Below are 11,047 nucleotides of genomic sequence, written 5' to 3'. Positions count from 1 at the left end.
TAAAAATAGAAGTCCATCTATTTTTACCAACATGACCAATCATCCACAAATAACATACTGCAACTCATAGACCATGATCCATATGTCTAAAAATAGACATAGTCTAAAAATAGACTTTGCGCCATAATTTGCCTGCGGGCCCACTTAGTGAAGGCGACTCCTTTCCACTAAGCTCCATCATCTTGTTGCATTTTCAACAATATATATATATATATATATATATATATATATATATATATATATATATATATATATATATATATATATATATCATTCCTCTCAATTGTAAACAACCCTATATATACACATTTTTATTGTACTTTACATTCTCGGTGCCGCCTGGGTGAGAACCCAAAATAATATATATTTCTACTAGAGAACATATTTATATTTCTAATGATTTAAAAACTAGTTCCTTCTGATTCTAGTCTTTTAAACTGAGTACAAACAATGCTCGAATCTAGGTCACAAAAAAAATCTTGCAATGTCGTGTCAAGTGTACCTTCCAAAAATTTTGTCGACAAAGAACCCAATGTTGCTACATCTTGTTCTCAACTAAATTATCACTCAATTGATAATAAAATGTCATTAGAAATAAAATTTGTTAAAGTGCCTAAGCATTTCACATTATAAAAATATTGACCATTATAAGTATTTTCATCCTCGCATCTCTACACTATTTAATTATTGGATTAAGTCAGTCTCTCCATCTTATTCCTAATGGTGAACCACATTGGGTGGTTCAAAACACGTCGATCTGGGAGAACTATCTATATGATTAATCCAGAATAGTTCTTTCTAAACATTATGAATAAGAGAAGTTTTCACTTAGAGAAAGAATCCCATTCTTTGTCATTGGGAAAACACAACAAGAACAAAATTTATGTTTCTTTTTCCAATAAATTCAACAAGTAACATTTTCACTTGCATCAATTAAAACATGCAATACAAACACAAGGTCCCTTGCTATAACAAGAACAAAAAGAGCACATACAATCAATTAAAGCAATTGAGACATATTTGCATTTGATCCAAGACACACCTACATATGCATGATACATTTGTAACAAAATTTCATTTAGGAAAAGACATGCGGCTCATGAAATTCTCACATTGTCAACTTTTAATAACCCCATTCCTGCAATAGAAGTCAAACCCATCAAAATCGATGAACAGATTTGAAGATCTTGTAATACTACAATACTCAATGAAAAGTTGCCTACATTTTCATCACCTCTACATATTCGTCGAAACCAGAAATTGCTTTCTATTACAAAGTCAACACCTTTAGAGGAGATATCAGTGGCACCAAGAATGACCTTTTAACAAATAAAGAAACTTGGCTACAAAAGATAATAGATTGGATTGGCATGCACAATTGTAAATGCTCCTACCAATTTGAACAATGTGAAAACAAACCTACTTAGAAATATTGATGAATTCATGATAGTTACAATTATGCTAAAGAGAAAATGGAGTACATGAATGCTTATTTCTCTGGAAATATTCAGCCAAAAAAAGTTATGACTTCTTTAAATGACTTGTGCAAAACCACTCTCTACAAAAATGAAGGACTAGTAATCAACAATGAATGGGAGAAACATTTCGACCAAAGTAAGCAAAACCATGCTAGTAATGTTCCAACAATAGATCCACTAGATTCACCAAACATTGACAATGATCTAGAGCCAAAATTAGAAACACTTGTACATGGCCACTCGAAGGCCCATTTAATCCATGATCTTGATACAAGAATAATACAAATTGTGTCTTCCAAATGATGTCAACCATTGGCCATCTTCCAGGACAAGTTCCCTGAAGAACTTAACTTTCCTATATTGTTTTTATAACTCTAATAAATATGTTGATTTCATCAACCGCTTCTCCTATCAACAATTTTCATAATGGGAGTTATTGCACATGTCTAGTGACTTCTCAACACATATTATGGGAATATTTTTAAAGAAATTTGTATATTGATACAACAAATTTCCAACTTGGTTTGGATTTCTATTCGCAAGGGAGAGGTAAAGGGTGAAAACTACTTGATAAAGACGTCCAAAAAAAAAAAAAAAAAATCTTCAAAATATACTACAACCATTGATTCAATATCAATCTTCGAAAGAGATTAGCACATCCATTGACTAATTTGGAAGCATACGAAAAGACATATTTGTAATGATACGATGACTTAGTCCACCAACATTTTATGTCACATTCACTAGTGTTGAGCATCTCTGGGATCCATTGACAGATGCGTTGAAACAACAAAGGTCTAGCTCTACAACAACTCACAATAATGTCCCTTGTGATGAATGCATTAACACATTGATAAAACGACATCAATCAGATGTAGTTGATATTACATACATAGGAGGGTTGGTTGAAATAAATTCACTGTAATATAGGAGTCAAGAAAGGTTTTCCTTTGTCCCTTACTCTTTTTGGCATACACATTGACAAGTTAATAGGTTGTTTGGAAGATAAAAGTGATGCTGATACAGCTCTCGTTGGTGTAGTCATCATCCTTCCTTTTTATATCGATGATATTGTTCATATGGCTAGGAGTCCTTATGGCCTTGGTAAAGAACTAAGAATCCTCAAAAATGTATTCTCTAGTATGGGTATGACTTTGAACATTGACAAAATAAAGATGATGATAATCTAATCCAAAAAATTCACCTATGATATTTTAGTATATGATGCCAACTTGGAGGAAGTACCTTCTTACAAATATCTCAAAATTGATACTCAATACAAGCTCATTTGGAACTACACCAATTGATAAAATGTTAAATGGATTAAGGAAAGCTTATTATGAGTTTGAAAACAATTATAAATTAGCAGATCTTTGGCTATGGGATAAGAAAAAACTCCTTTTGGGGACTCTTGTTACTGCCATTATCTTATATGGATGTGAAGTTTGGGGATTTAGTGTTTCTAAAGAATCCTAGAGAAAGATAGATATCCAAAAGAATATCGTAACTGATAATATCAATAGTAAAGGAAATACAATCTATCATATCATCATCAAAGAAGCAAGCATTTCTCCCATTGAGGGCATGGCTATGATTAGGTATTTAATGTGCAAGAACAAGACAAAAAATATGAACATAATGAGGCTCCCAAAATTTACTTGAAATTCTAGCCAAAAGGAAGTATCGATGAGGATGATATAAAGATTTCACTTTTAAATATCAAAAGCATTATTACATTTAAATTTAAGGACAATCCTAAATGAAAAAAAGAAATAATGGATAAATGTAAGGACAATCCTAAATGCAAAAGAGATCAAGAAAATTAAAATATTCCAAGCATTTGGTAAAACCTGATCTAAAAGATCAAAGTATTTCAAGGTTTTTATAAAGAAGAAAATCAAAATTGTTTATAAGAAGAAACTGTCACAAGAAGCATAATGAAACATGTCATTGGATAATTCGTAGAATATTTGGGGTAAAAGACTCTATTATCTCTATGACTCTAAAAAAGTTAAAATGAAAAACACTTTTTAAGTGTGATATATATACCTAAATTAAATTACAATTTCAAAATATTTGACACTATCCATGTAAATATTTTCCTGATATAAAAACAAAAATTTTAAGAAATTCAAATAATTCCCTTTCTTTTTAAAATTGGTCAAATCAATTTTAATTACATTATTATTATTTTAAAATACCACTAAATAAAAAAAATATTTGAAAATATTAAATATCATTTAAATATTTTTAAAATTTGAATATTAATGAGTTAAAAAATCAAAATATTGAAAAATATATATAGATATATTTTTAAGATCATAAAAGATGAAATTAATGTTTTAATTTATGAATTTTAAATATATTAAAATTAACATAGCCATTGCATTGATAAAAAGACAAAGGACAAAAATCCACAATATATAAAAGAATCAAATATATTTATAATAATCATTGTCCCCAAATAAATACAAGTTTGCAGTACATGAAGAAGAGAGGAGCCTCTCTGTAATTCAGCCGCCTGGCAGATTTGAGACAGGTAAAAGTTCCAACATCTTTGGCAGATCTGTTGGTACAGAACCCAGAATTCCAACATCTTTGGCAGATTTGAGACAGGCAAAAGTTGTGTTGGCACAGAACCCAGAATTCCAACAGACGCAGAGGAGGAATGTGTATGTTTGTAAAGGATTGATCCATATTGTGGAAGAAAGAAAATTCAATGTGCAGCTCAGTAATTCTCATGTAGCTCCACATTCCACTGCAACAGATCCTGAAGCTTTGGCCGGAACTCCTCAACTGTCTCCAACTTTGGCTTCCAGCGTTTGCTTGGGTTCAATCTTAGCTGCGCAAGCGCCCTTAACACCTGTGGATCTTCTTCGTTTTCCAAATTCAGCTCCAGCAGCTCCTCTGGATCTTCTTCGTTTTCCAAATTCAGCTCCAGCAGCTCCTCTGGATCTTCGTTTTCCAAATTCAGCTCCAGCAGCTCCTCTGGATCTTCTTCGTTTTCCAAATTCAGCTCCAGCAGCTCCTCCTCCTCCTGCGCTCCGCTAATTTGTTTCTCCTCCTCCAATAACAATAATGCATCAGTCTTCATTTCTGTTTCTGGCTCTGGACGCATGAGGTCACCACAGAAAGGGAGTACTCTGCCTCTGGCGCTGGCTCTGGAGCTTCTTCTGTTTGTAGCTTTAGCTTTAGCTTTCATGGCGGAATTGGCCTTCAATCCCAGGGCGGCCATGTCTGTCTCAGAGAGTAGGGAATGCAGCTTGGACATGGGCACAAGAAAATAGAGATGCCCCAATTCCAGTTCTTCATCTGCCGTGAGAGGATTAATCCTCCGCCCGATCTGCAAGCCATTGGCGTGGCATACAAAGTGCTGAGGATTGTCCAGCATTAGCTTTGCCGCCTTTATCCGGCGGCCGCCGCCTTTAGGAAGGTCCTGAACGCTGCCATTCCAATGGATGACTTTCACAGTGCTGGAAGGTACAGTCTTGGAAGCGCAAGAAATGTAACTGCCCATCCCGAATTGTGCTGTGCTGCTCTGTATGAACAATCAGCGGCATTACAATCAACCAACAATCTTCTCCCCTCCCGCTCGGCTATTTAAACTTTTTTTCGACTATCAAAACAACACATATTAGATTTTAACACTTAAATTTACTTAAATTCCTCCTCACTCAGAGTCACCAATCAGTTAACTTAATTAAATTCCTTAATTAAATTACTCTAAATTTAGAGCTCTACCTGCTCAAATAATTAGCTATTTTTAACACTGAAAGATCCTAACTCCACTCTCCACTGGCTGAACAAATCTCAATCTCATTGATTGAGTGAGGGATGTTTGAAGTTGAGAAATATGCTTTCTTTGTCCTTTCATAATTTATCATTGTTAATTTATAATTTAAAAATATATTTAGTGTATTTTTGTTCATAATTTAAAAATATATTTAATGTATTTTGTTCCTAGTTTGTAATGAGTAAATTGTCACTCTTAAATGTAAATGTATTTGTTACTGACACATACTTTTGACTCCTAGATAATTCATATATTTTTTTTTTATGTTTGAAGAATGTGATTTCTCAGCTAGTTTTAAATCTTTTTCCAAAACCAAAAAAAAATATCATTAATTTAAATAAAATAATATTAACCAAATTAATAGAGTCATATTTTTTATCCTATCTTAATCTTAATTTTATATTCAAAATTTAAAAAAAAAAAAAATTGTTTTAACAACAAATTGTATTCTCTTTCTTTTGACTATATATTAATTAAATAAATTAATTTTATTAAAATAAAAATAAAAAATATATAAGAGTTCCAAATTTTTATGGAATCTTTAACTTCAATTCTTTGAATAATTATGATGAATTAGTTTACATTTATGGATAACAACCAATAATATTTATCTCTATTATTAATGGAGCTTTGAATGATAAGTATTCCCGCTATTTTTAAAAATATGCTATTGCAACTTTGGAAAAGCTTAAAAAAAACTATATCAAACTATGTGTTGAAAATGAATTTGACAACTAATTTTTATGAAGATTCTAGAAAGACACTACCAATGAACTATCTATTTTTTATTTGTTAAGATAATAATTAATAATTATTATCTTTAATATTAATAAATAACTAATTTATGATAAGTACTCTCACTACTTTAAAAAAATTATCTACTCGTAAAACTTTAGATAAACTTATAAAATATTATATGAGAATGAATGCTGAACTTAGATAAAATTGTGGAGAGTAGAAATTATTGCTCAAACAAACTCACATCATGCAATCCCACACCATCCAGGTTGAACCCAAAAATTTGAAGCTTGAAGGTTGAAACTCATGTTCTCAGCCATGGACCTTTTGTATGTTATATAAAACACTAACCTATGAGGATAAAATAACTAGATTGAAGGGTTTTTGTAGTTGTTCAATAAAAATAATAATTGTGACATAACAATTTTTTGTTTGATTTTGAGAGCTTTTATGTAGTTTCTTCAAATAGTATCCTCATGATAGATCCCGGGTTTTTTAAAATCGATCCATTTCATGGTTGGAAATGCAAATATCAAATCTGAAGTTATCATGGGTCATATGCATTCCATAAATTCGTAATTGAATTTGAGCATCACTAGGTTTGGGCCTTTGGAAAATCTTGAGATGTTAGCTAGAGAGATTCTTCCTTACTTGTTAGACAATGATGAATTTCTTCATAGCACATATCTTGTATATCACTATTCCTTGAAATATTAGAATCCTCCCAAATCCCTATTTAAAAGTAAAAGTCAATTCAAATTTGTTTTATTATTTCCTAATCTTTCAATCCAAGTGGTCACATTGAAAGTCGAGGTCAATTGCTCCTCTTCAAAGTACATTACAACTAATGGGTTGGAGCATGTTGATTGACAACTTTTGTAGAATAATTCAATCAATTGCAAAAGATTCGGCATTACATAAACAACTACTATACATAATTTTCCTAGAACATTGACTAGTTTCACAGTTACCAACATGATTCAATATGTAAACAACGACTATACATATTTCCCTAAATATTGGCTAGTTTCGCAATAACGAACGTGATTCAATATGTTTTTTCTTTAACATGTATATCTATTATTTTACATGGTTTCATTTTTCTTTGTAGGTAGATTTGATAAGATAAAACACAAAAATTATATCAACATAACTTTTTCTCTGTAAAAAATTAATAAAACATATATAATAATAGCATTTAAATGACAGGCATCAATAGCTATAAAATTTCATGTGAAGTGAAAATTTAAAAAGAAACCCGTCATAAAAATTTTACTTCACGGGTAGGAGTTCCCTTCAAATTTATACTTTCCATGCTTGAATATATAGTTTCTTTGGACTTTCTCTTCTCTTTTTTTTGGTTGGAGGACATCTTAATAAATAAGGGAATTCAATACAACATCTCCCTTAGCCATCAAATTATGTGCTTCTTTGAGATTTCATCAGTCACTTCCTCTACTAAGCTCTATGGGTTATTTCCTTCCTTCGTACTTCGGGAAAATTGTGTAGAGTTTGGTCGTTACTTTATGTCTCCCCTTGGTTTGGATGTTCACTATTTTCAATGGAGTGTTGTGCCCAACAATTGTTAGAAACACAATGGAGGTTCCTCATTGTGTAAATGGTAATTCAATTGAATTGATAGGGATGAAGACCATCAAAACAATATTAATTGAGAAAAGAGAGACTCGAAGATCCCAATTCAATTCTATGCATGGTGACACCGATATAGCTAATGACCTCCTTTATGTTGAAGTTGTTAAATACATTCTAACTCTTCATGAATGGTAATGAACTCTAACCATTCTCTCACCATCTTAGGTGAGCATATGAATGAATTAGATGTTTCACTTTAGACTATTGTTTTGGCCCTGCTTACGTGCCTTGCAAATCATGTGAAGTTCCCTCCACTAGAAGCACTCCTTCAAGACTCTACAAACTGTGCTAAGGGATATATCATATATTAGGAGGAGGTTGACACCGCCAATGAAGAGACCATAGTCATTAAGTCAAAATGATGATGTATGACATAGAAAATAGACTTCAATATAGTGTAAGAATTTACAGGGTAAGTTCCACAGAAAGAATACCAAAAGGACACCGCTCACAACCAGATCTCAAATCAATACACCAGTATTTTTGACGTGGTTAAAACCCTCAGAGTGCAAGGAGGGAAACAGTCCACGGCCTGTCCCAACGTGGGTACTACAAGCAATTTATTAATCAAAGAATGAAAATTTACATAAGCTTCTCTCATGCACGGATTACCCGAACAATGACCCTCCATGCGCTTTAAATAGAACTCATGGACCAATCGGGTGTCAAGCCACGGATCAAGTGTCGGTAATACCGAGGTGAGAGTGAACCGTCGGATCACTACATATCGTGACCGTCGGATTGTAAGTTACAAAATGTACAACGGTAAAGAAACACACTTTACCTAACTCTAACCTAACTCTATGCTAGACCAAGTTGAACTTAACTATATCCTATGTGTCGGAATATCCTAACATCCCCCCTTAAGAACAACTTGGGATAGGATTGAAGGATTTACAAATATGACACAATAGGAGAAGGAAGGAGGCACTAGAGCCTATCCCCCCTTAGTGACAACTTCCTGAACTCCAAGCATATATCGAAGTTTAGTGAACTTCGCCTCTGTGAGAGCCTTTGTGAAGATGTCTGCAACCTGATCATCCGTTGGACAATATTGCACTTCAAGAACATGGTCATGAATGAGCTTTCTGATGAAGTGCATGTGTAGTTCAATGTGTTTGCTGCGCTGATGCTGGACTGGATCTTTGCATAGCTGAATGGCACTTTGATTATCACACCAAAGTGTGGTTGGATGCTGCTGCTCAAAGCCAAACTCTGATAGGATCTGACGAAGCCACAAGGCTTCCTTACTAGCTTCCACGGCACCACGATACTCTGCTTCTGCTGACGAAAGAGAAATGGCAGCCTGTTTCTTACAAGCCCATGTAATAGGTCCTGAACCAAGAGTGAAGACATAACCGGCAGTAGACTTCCGATCATCAAGGTCACCAGCCCAATCAGAATCAGTGAAACCAACTAACAGAGGAGCTGCTTTGGCACTGTAATGAATCCCAAACTGTACTGTACCTCGAACATAACGAAGTATTCTTTTAGCTGCTTTCCAATGACTTTCACGGGGGTTTTGCATAAAACGAGCAACAAGGCCAACAGCAAAGGAAAGATCAGGACGAGTATGGGTTAAATACAAGAGTTTTCCGACAAGTTGACGGTATAAGGTAGCATCAACTTCAGGAGAAGTACAAGAGACTGAAAGTTTGACTCCAGACTGAAAGGGAGAAGGGGCTGGCTTACAGTCTTCCATGTGAAAATGACGAAGAATATCACAAGCATACTTGGACTGGGAAAGGAAAATACCTTCTTGGGATTGCAAGACTTGAAGACCGAGAAAATAGTGTAAGTGTCCTAAGTCTGTCATTTCAAATTTCTTTTTAAGGCTGGACTTCACATGGTTTATAAGGTTGGGATCACTACCAGTAAGAATAAGATCATCAACATAAAGAACAAGGATGATAAGAGAGTTGCCCACTTTCTTGGTGTAGACAGTATTGTCAGAATGACACCTAGAAAAGCCAGATTCTAAAAGAAAGCTATCCATTTTGGCATACCAAGCCCGAGGAGCTTGCTTGAGGCCATAAAGGGATTTCTTAAGTCGACAAACGAGGCTGGAGTCTGTTTGTATGAAGCCAATGGGTTGTTCCATATAGATTTCTTCCTGCAAGTCCCCATGCAAGAAGGCAGATTTAACATCCATTTGATGGACTTCCCATTTTAAAGAGGCAGCAAGGGAAAGAACAAGGCGGATAGAGTTCATTTTGGCAACTGGAGAGAAGGTTTCAGTGTAGTCAATGCCTTCAACCTGTGAAAAGCCCTTAGCAACTAGACGAGCTTTATGTTTATCAACTTTCCCATCTGGTCCATACTTGGTTCTGTAAACCCATTTGCATCTAACAAGTTTGCGTCCCTTTGGTAGAGGAACAAGATCCCATGTATCATTTGTCATCAATGAATGATATTCTTCATTCATAGCTGCTTCCCAATGTGGATGGCCTGAAGCTTCTGCAAAAGTGTCAGGATCATGATTTACTGGAGCTTGAGCCAGTAAAGAAGAGGCTCTTTCAAACTGAGAACGTGTACGTCGCTGATCTGTAGGATCACCGGCAAGATCACCTGCTGCATCCCGAGTAGCACGGACCCATCTTGGAAGTTGAGGATCCTGAGAAGGTGGGGGAGGATTATCATCCTCGCTTTCATCATCAGAAGAAGAAATGTTTTCAAAGATAGAAGAGATAGGAAGAGGTGGCACATCCGCCGGACTAGGCTCGCAGGCCGATTTATTTTCATCAAATTTTACATCTCTTCTAATGATAACATTTTTGGACTTAAATGGAATAAGTCTATAACCTTTTACATCTTCAGAATATCCAACAAAAGTACATTTCTCACTCTTAGGTTCTAAAGCTTTATGCTTTTCATCTGGAATATGGGCCCATGCTTCACTTCCAAACACACGAAAGTGACTTACATCTGGTTTAATGGAACTCCAAGCTTCTTCTGGAGTGATATTCTCTAGAACCTTAGTAGGAGTGCGATTGATTATATAATTTGCACAATTAATTGCTTCGGCCCAAAAACTAAGACTGAGTCCTTTAGATTGCAGCATACAATTAGCCATTTCCTTTAAGGTGCGATTTTTCCTTTCAGCTACACCATTTTGTTGTGGAGTGTATGGAACAGTATGTTGCATTTGAATTCCATTTTCGGTGCAAAAGTTGATGAATGTGTTTTTAACATATTCTCCACCATTATCAGTTCTTAGCTTAAGAATTTGATGTCCAGATTGTTTTTCAACAAATGCTTTGAAGGCCAAAAAAGTGCTAAATACTTCGCTCTTGAGTTTTAAGAAGTATACCCAAGTGCGTCTAGAGAAATCATCAATGAAAGTTAAGAAGTACTTGCAGCCAGAGAATGAAGCAACAGGAAGAGG

Source organism: Pinus tabuliformis, chromosome 2_2 (genome assembly GCF_031772625.1).
Source record: "Pinus tabuliformis cultivar Carrire ecotype Pingquan chromosome 2_2, CPIR1, whole genome shotgun sequence".
Taxonomy (NCBI): Eukaryota; Viridiplantae; Streptophyta; class Pinopsida; order Pinales; family Pinaceae; genus Pinus; species Pinus tabuliformis.
This window is presented reverse-complemented; position numbering follows the sequence as displayed.